Source organism: Nanorana parkeri, unplaced genomic scaffold (assembly GCF_000935625.1).
Source record: "Nanorana parkeri isolate BGI_ZX_2015 unplaced genomic scaffold, ASM93562v1 scaffold70, whole genome shotgun sequence".
In the NCBI taxonomy this organism is placed as follows: domain Eukaryota; kingdom Metazoa; phylum Chordata; class Amphibia; order Anura; family Dicroglossidae; genus Nanorana; species Nanorana parkeri.
In genome coordinates, this window is record NW_017306338.1 from 2243872 (window position 1) to 2253142 (window position 9271).

The window sequence follows — 9271 nt, forward strand, 5'->3', positions numbered from 1 at the left end:
TCCAAAACCCAATCCCTTTTTTTTTTTTTTTTTAGTGTCATGTGTACTGGAACAAACATGTAGCAAATGAAAAGTGGGGAAGAGTCATTATCTCTATATTTGCTAAAGGTTAGTGACTCAGTAAATACCAGAAGCCAAAGAGCTGGCATGACAGTCTGGCAACTAGTATTTCCAGGGGAGGCCAGCAATGGCATCCTCTATATATTTCTGTAATGAAAGGATTCCTTTGAGCTCCACGGCCTAACAGTATACATATAGCCTCCCCATCAGCCCATACCTAAGTGGAAGGTTCAGTTTGCAGTACAGCACATGTGCTGTGTTTCAGAATAATTGTTGTGCTAATTATATTGCTGAGGTTATTTGAAATAAGTTTTCCCATTTTATTTCCCCCACTAGGTTGCGCAGCTTATCAAAGTTGGCCCTTCTGAAGTTTAGGGTTCTAGTCCTTCCAGTACACTTCCCTTTTCTGTGTTCAATATTAAAAGTAATCACATTGTGATCACTATTACCCAATGACTCCCCAATTACAATATCATCGATTAACTCTGCATTATTAATCCACATTATTATCCACATATCTTTATCTTCTTACAGCTTTTGTTTCTGAGGAACAGAAGCACCACTCTGTTTTTTTTACAGAATTTATGCTTGATTCTTTTTAGGCAACCACATGTGCATCTAGTCTCATGCCAGAATGACTTCCCTCACATCACATGCCAAAGGCTGGCTTCAAACGCCATCTTAAAACCTCCTACTGCCATTTGTATTGTGATGGATTCTTCCTGCAAAATCCAGGTAGTCCTCCCTGACCTGTTACCAGGGCCGTCTTTAATACTGATTGGACCCTGGGCAAACATTTTCTTGGGCCCCCCGTTCCTACCTATCGCGACCCCCTACCCGCCCCCGCCATGCAATTTCACCCATGCATACGCAGGAGCGGAGCAACACTATGCAATACCGATCGCACAGTAAACAGAAGAGTGGCGCAGGTGTATCTTTTGCGGACTCAAGGGCGGGGCCGGTGCAAGGATTATTGTGCACACAGGTGAAGGTGCATCCCATCCCCCCCCGGCGCCCGCAGACGACTGTCTATGCAGCCTTACTAAGGTTTATTGTCCCCCATCATATGTACATGGAAAGCATGTAGTGACCCCATCACATACAGACAAGCAGCATGTAGTGACCACTCTCTCTGGATGTTGTGTTCCCTAATACACACATGCAGCAGCCAGTACAGACACTCAGGGCCTCCCCACCAGACACCCCCTGTTCATGCTGCCCTGATTCAGGCTGTAGTCCCCTCACCTGGCAGGCTCCCTATCCCTTATCCAGGTTTAAAAGCCACCTTTGGCAGCTGACCTTTGGGCCCTGTGTTAAAGACGGCCCTGCCTGTTACTCATACAAGGATGCAAAAAGGGCCTGTCACCTAACTACATTAGAGTAAGTGGAGGAAAGGGTATCTTTCATTTTAATATAGGATCTTTATCTAATATATGCTGAAAATTGATGCTGGTTTTTATTCCTCCATTATAAAAGATGTCAATTTTGACCTCCAAGGCGCAGGCCTTGTATCAGCATAATAGGGGCACACAGCTAAGCGAGTTTAATTTACATTCCAATTGAGGTCTCATACCTTTTAACACTGATTTGTAACTGTGTTGCTCTGGAAATGTTTTAAATGCTGCTTCCTGCTGTCCCTCCCAAGTGCCCCGTGTCGGCAGAGTAACAGCAAAACTGCTTCTAACACAGGCTTTTATTGCAGGGAAGGGTAGGGGACAAGTCAGACCAGATCTGCTACTGAGTTCTGATTACTGGGAGACTTAAGTCTCTGGTGCCTATTGGGCTGCACAGTTATATTTAGACACCCCGAATAACTGATGTAACAGTAATGTGATGGTAAAACTATGACGGGGCTGTCCCTATAATGAGGTAGCTTGAGGCAATAAATACTTTTCCTTGTTGCACTCCTTACCGAAAGTCCCCTGTGATGGGAGGGTGCACGCAGAGACTGCGGATGGCACCGCAAATATCAGCAAAATGTAGAAATGTCACCAGCACACCAAATCCTTTTAGAATAGCAAAAAGTTAATTTATTGGAGTTCCTCGTCACATGAACTAGCAATAGCCTCTCTTTGGATCACATGGAGGGCGGGAAGCAGCCAGAGCATCCTAGGTTGCTAAGCGCCATACACATCTCCCCGTCCAGCTCTTAGTTTTAGTCTTCAGTTAGGCTTTATGCAGCAAGAGAACAGTATACATAAATTACTTTAGTTTCACTGTGGTTTTAAAGCACCATATAGGACTGGACTCCCTGCTCAAACTGACACTGCAAATGATGCAGAAAAGCAGTAATATTCTGAGTTGGGTCAAATTGGGGACATTGTACATCTTGCACATCGACACAAAAGTACATTTTAAAATTGTGATTCATCTCTGTAACCGGCATTTTACATTAATCTCTCCAGTGAATATAGCTTAATGGAGAAAGCCTTTTTTTTCATAATGGAGAAGTCCTTTTCTGCCATCTAGTGGTTGTACTTGTTCATAGATTGAGTTCAAGATACTATTGATACAAATAAATTAAGGAAATGATGGATGGATGAATGGATGGTTGGATTTATGGATAGAAGGATGGATGAATTGATGATATGTGAACATGAAAGTCAGCTCAAACAAGGAAATGTATGATGATGAAGGTTCCTTCAAAGCAATGAGATGGAAAAACGTTGTCAAACTCCTGGCAGGCTTTCCTCTGATCCATCCTGAAGATTTGCCTGAGGGTATCTGCCATGCCATCTACACAGTAGAGCTAGTTTTAAAAAAAAAACAAAACTTATTTTGGGTAATCTCAGTCACCGTACAACGCCATGACTAGTATTCTTAAATCAGAGGTGTTGCTCTATTAACCACTTCAAGACCAGGTGTTTAGACCCCCTTCCTGGCCAGGCCATTTTTCAGTATTCAGCGCTTGACTGAGGTTTATTCCGTCATGCAACGCTGTACTGAAATGAATTTTACACCATTTTTTGGGGACAGATAGAGCTTTCTTTTGGTGGTATTTAATCACCACTACGGGTTTTATTTTTTATTATAATTAGGAAAAATTACTTAAAATTTTGAAAAAAACACGTTTTTTTTAACATTAACCGGAGGCAGTTAAAGGCAAACAGGCTTTTCACTTTGCAAGGGAATTTGCACTTGGCAACGGGATTTTCACTTAGCTTAGTGAATGTGGTGAGAAAATCCACCTTAGGTCTTGTTCGGGACATCTTCCTGTGCATTACACTTTCTCTTCAATCCACCTTGTTCTGTCTCTCTCACGAGCTCTGGTTTACTGTGTACTAGTTGATTGTACTCTTATGTACATTGATACGTCTCATTGACTCATTTGTTTTGTATGTGTGGGTTTTTTTTTCTTTTTCTCTATTGAAATGGTCATTCAGTTGCCATTTTTGAGAAAATGTATGTTCTCCTTGAGAAACCCCAATAAAAATTACAAAAAAAAGAAGAAAATTCACCTTGCAAAGAATTCCCAATTACGAGCAAGGTAAGAAAAAAAAAAAAGGGAATGTAATTAAGAGGTTCAGAGAATATACAGTGTGTGTCTGTATTCTGTAACATTCGCCCCAGGACAGTGCACATCTACCCATGCCCATTATTTTTCAATTGCTTGCCTATTAGCCTTGAAAAATGCAGTGAATTGATTTTCAAAATTTGCCTGCCTTTGACTTCAATGGTGTTTGCATTAAAAGTTACAACCGGCGGGGGGCGTGGCTTGGCAATGGCCGTGTGAGCTGTGATCCCACTGAGCTCCCGGCCCGACTTTCGCCAAACGGCTATAGCAGCCTCCAGCATCCAGTATCCGACACCATTGGGAAGAAGCCGAAAGGGAAGGGGTCCCAGTTTACCCCCAAAACCGCTTTTAAGAGGCTATTCGTGTCTCTGGGGCACCCCTCTGATGAACAGCCCCCTTGTGTGCGCCTGCGGCCTACCGGCGCGCGCGAAGCCTCCACGCCGACCGGCCTAGAAGAGACAGGACCTGCTCCATTGGACCTCCGGCCATTTCTCCTGTTTCGGTAGGTGTAATATTATTAAGATGAGCATCATGCCCCGGATTTTACACCTCTTCCAGGCTCTACCGATCCAGATCCCCCTTGGGTACCTCAAATCTATAAATAGACTGTTGTCACAATTCCTCTGGGCCCACAAACCCCCGAGGTTGAAATTCGCACTCCTACGTCTCTCAAAGGCGAACGGTGGTATTGACCTACCCGACGCCTCGCTCTACAAAAGACGGAAAACTTTTGAAAACTTTGAAATAAAGAATTTATAAAAAAAAAGTTACAACCGGCAAAGTTTTTTCTTGTGTACACTGAAAAATAAGCTGCATGAGCTGTACTGTGTATACACTCAGCCCATTCAAAGCATCTCTAAGATGCCATGAATGGCTGAGTGTCATGGAGAATGTAAAACCTGTGTGCATGCACAGAAGTTAGATCATCAGTGGCCATCGCATGTCCAAAGAAGACTTTGGCGGAGATGGCAGCGGCGTGGAACATCACTGAGGAGCAAAGATCGATCCAACAGTGTTGGAGAAGGGCTCACTTTTAAGGTAAGTGTGTCCTAATGTTCGGGCAAAAGCAAAAAATATATATAATATAATCAGGGGCGTCCCGAGGCTGGGTGACACCCGGAGCGGTAACCGAGTGTCACCCCGCCAAGACGTCATCGCACACGCGCTGCAGCATTCTGATACCTGCCGGAGGCCATCTTGGTGATGGACGCCAGCAGAGAGAAGAGGGGACAGTCACCCGGCGGGATAAGGTATGCCGCCGGGTCCCCTCCTCTCTCCTGATACTGTCGGGCGTTCGGTCCATGACCGAGCGCCCGCCTTTTCAGAGGGGGGGTGACACCAAAATGATTGTGAGTCATTTTGGTGTCACCCCTCAAATGGTGTCACCCGGGTGCGGGCCGCACCCCCCGCATCCCCCTTGTGACGCCACTGAATATAATAATATTTACATATCCCCTTTTAAAGTGTGTCTTTAGTCAATAATTATGTGTATAAAAATAATTATTTTTCTAAAATCTCAACCATTATGTGATTATTTTTTTCTTTCCTAAAATCTCAACATATGGAGAGTATCATGTATTCAGTCAGTCAGACCAGACTGGTATATATATTTGTATGATCTTAAATTTAAATCACTGTTAGAGATAAGATCACGGCTGGCTCCGCCCAGCTGTCAGAAGCAGGCTGTCGGCCGGCCAATGGCGCTCAGCCAGCTTTGGCTTTCAGCATGATCGGGAGCTGTACGGGCTATTGTGAATAGCCCGTACAGCACCCCCTTCGGTTCTACTGAACCGAAGGGGTCCTGGGGCCGAAGCTAGCCGAAGGATCGGCCGAAGCTACGGCCAGATCCTTCGGCAGCTTCGTGAATAGACCCCTTAATCTCTCAGTCTGCTTCTGCACAGACTTTCACCACTCTCAGGTGATGGCCTGCTCAGGTTGCCTATCTTTAAGGCCAGACTAGGCAGAACACAGACATACAATGTTAGTGTGTCTGTAAACATACTGCTGCTTCCTGCATCACAACTGTCCTAGTGAGGGAGGAGCTCTGACCAGACAGAGTGACTGCCTTTTGAGGGGCAATACGCACCTGTCAATCAATCTCATACCTGGTCAGGGACTCCTTCAGTGTCAAAACCAAGGTTAATCTGCATCTCTATACAGTGACAGAGTGACAGTACATTACACTGTATAATACATGGGTTTACTGTATGTGGTGGGTCCTTGTATTAACTGAACATGGCTTTCTACAAGGCCTAGTGAGAATGTATTTATGTGATGTGTCCACTTCCAAAGTAAGATCCATAAAATGTATCCAGTTTATAGCTGAGTCCAATGTAAATGGTAGGCTGCAATCATTGTTGTTTAAATATTACTTAAAAGAGAAATCCTCTACCACCCCACCCCAAACTATCAACAAATGATCTACATAACACTATACCAGTAGATAAAATTAAAAAAGGGGTCCGCTAAGATGCAGAGCTCCTTTCACCAACCCAGAAATTGGTTGCCAAGGAGATGAGAAAAACATGCCCTTTAAGCAGTTCCACATTTTTTTCAAATAGAAAACAAAGTAGATATGAGTTAGGAGGTATTCCACCACCTACAATTCCTCTGAAAATGCAAGGTTATGTGGTATATATATTATGTGGTATTGAGAAATACAATGCCTTCATATGCCATGCACATCATAAAAAAATTATTTTGCTGCTTGATTTTATTCAGATTCTTAAGTACATGTTTGGTATATCTGGGTATACTCACACTAGGCAATCCATAACGTGCCTGAGCATGTTTGACCCGCAAAGTCGGGTTTGTGTGCCAAGTGTGATCAGTCCGTTCAATTTACCATGCCCTGGCCCACATGAAAGAGGTAGTCTTGGGCACAGTCCAGTTGCACGGCATGCATCTGTGTGATTGATAGCCATGCCTGAGCATGGAACTTGAATGATGGAGCAGATTAGATCTATTTGTGCCATGTCAGGTAGTAGGGTTACAGATAACATAAGCAAGCTCGGGTCCACCACAATGTGAGAGCAGTAAGCTTGATTAGGCCTTGCACAATGTTTGTGGAACCTGGGGAGGCACGGTACAAGCAACCATGCCTAGTGAGTACAACCTCTGATGTAACTCTGTAGTCATCTCACAAGTGGCTATAGGTAAGACCCTAGCCATTCACAATGAGAAAATTAGGGATGAATGGAAATTGAATAGAATGGATCATAAATCAAACCTTTCTCAATAATTTTATTATTCTCTGTTTGAAACTGTTTCATAGGTTCTCAAAGGTTGATAAGTTAGTTATAGTAGCTTGCATTTGTCTCCATTCCTCAATTATATAGTCCTCCTTATTAAAAACAAAACAAAACACCACAATACTACCTTTATCTTCAACCCTAATTGTCTGATTCTTTCTACACTTTAACCTATCTAGACCCTTTTTCTCCCCGTTGGTTGGATTACTCTTTCAATATTGTCTAAAGCAGCCTTTATTTTTACCACAGAGCTACCCATAAATATTATTCACCTCTCAGGGACCCGTGTTACTAATTATTATGTATGTCTACATTTTATGGTACATTAATGCGTTCAATAAGTTGCAGATATAATATTCAATATAAAAAAATAAGGCATGTGGTATACTTTGCACATTTGACACATAGTTGTTTTTAACACTCCTGTGCTCTAAATGAGAATATATATTAATTCAAACAAATAAACATGACCAGAAAAGAAAATTGCAGTACAACCTTTACATTGATGGTCAGTAAAGAAATGTGCATTTACATACAAATGTCCATTGATGGTTAGTAGTCATTGGGAAAAGAACCTCTTCTTACTTTGGCTGGTTGTTAGGAAGAAAAACCTCTTCTTACCTAGGTGGTCATTGGGAAAAGAACCCCTTCTCTCTTTGGTAGTCATTGATAGATCAACCTTTTACTTTGGTGGTCACTTATAGAAGAACCCCTTCTTAATTTGCTGGTGACTCAGAGATAAGCTCCTTTACAGACAGCTAAAACATCATTGGTATCATTTTGTACCTACCTGAGATATGAGAGGAAAGGCTGTACCTGTCCCTTGCCGCTGTTTCTGATTTCAGGGCTGGAACTATGTAAGTACCATTAATTAGGAAATAAGTCCACTAGTGCTCATTACTCAAGGAACCCCTAGCAAACTGTGGAGGAATCCTTGTTGAGAAAGGCTGGTCTTGATGAATGATGTGATCCCTGTAAACCTGTCTATAATGTCCTGAAATCAATGTGTTGTATGCCTCTGTGTTTTGATAAGATGAAAATCCAGATATATATTTATAAAGAAATCATGTTCCTGGACTGCCTGGTGGCTCACATTACCTTCTGCTCTCCCAAAAGTGCATGCATAACCGCCATACACTCCTCAAACATTCTAGTGTAATCAAGTTTTCCTCTCCTGAGTACTGTTCATTATCTCTAACAAATGTGCTTTTACTTGGGTCTATAAACTGTTTTTTCAAAGTCAATGCCTTCTCAAATTTATAAAAATAAAACATTCTATCAAACAAATTCAAGTGAGTTGTGGGGGCAAAGGATAACCATTTTGGATGGTAAACAAACAGGCAAATCACAAAATGACATTAATAACTTTAGAAGTTCTTATTTGATATTCCTGACTTTCCATGGGTAATATTTTTATTAGTAGCTATAGGTGTAGTTTAATGTGATTTTATTAAATTAATTTGGAATAGGATACTATCTGTCCTATCTGTGTCCTGGAAATGAAAAAGTATCAGGGTCTTGCCCTGTGACATTTCTGTCCAAACATGGAAGGCTGGCAGAAAGAGAGATAACATTTTCAGTTATCCTTGGCAGTCCTTTTACATTTTTTCTGGTATCCCAAACATATTTTGCACTTAAAATGACATTTGTGACTCCGGTTATCTCTTTTTATTTACTTTTTCAAATAGTCATCCTCTGTGTCAAATGGTTTATGTTAACGAATGGTCTGTGAAGCTCCGGTGCATTCTCTTTTGTCTATTCATCAGTCAATGCTTTCACCTTGTTTATTTATTGTCTTTCATACTTTTGTCCTTCTCCTGTAATCTATATTTTTAGTCTGTTGATTTTAGTGCTTTAAGCTACAACAAAAATAAAGTATTCATAAAAATATAATTTATAATACCGGTCTTTTTATTGAGCAGTTTGTAGCATCTTCCATGCATCAGAAGAAAAGGCATTTCATGCTGTAGCAAAGTCGTGGTAGGTTAAGATTCTGGGAGGAAAAACTGGTAATGACATTTATGTGTTAAGAAGCAAACATCACATTACTGTCCTTCTGTGATGCAAATAATGTCCTGAAATGCTCTATTAACACTGTCCTTTGGGACAAAAAGTATTAGCTGTGTATGAAGGACAAGCCAAGTTATCATTAGTCTGAATTTAAGGCAGATCTGCAGAAAGAAGAGCTCAGGCATTGCATTATCTGTATCTCTAATAGAAACAACATTTTCAAGACTTAAGCAAGCATGAATAATAGACACTAACAGACAGAGACAAATAATTGACATTGAGATTCAACTTTTCCTCTAGCTATATCACTCCTGTGCTCCTTATTATCCTTATTATAGTTTGAATCTGTAATCTTTTATTCACAATGTGAGAACACAGCTAATATTACCTTATTTTAGCTAAACTGTATAACTGCCCCCCCCCCTCCCCCCCCTTA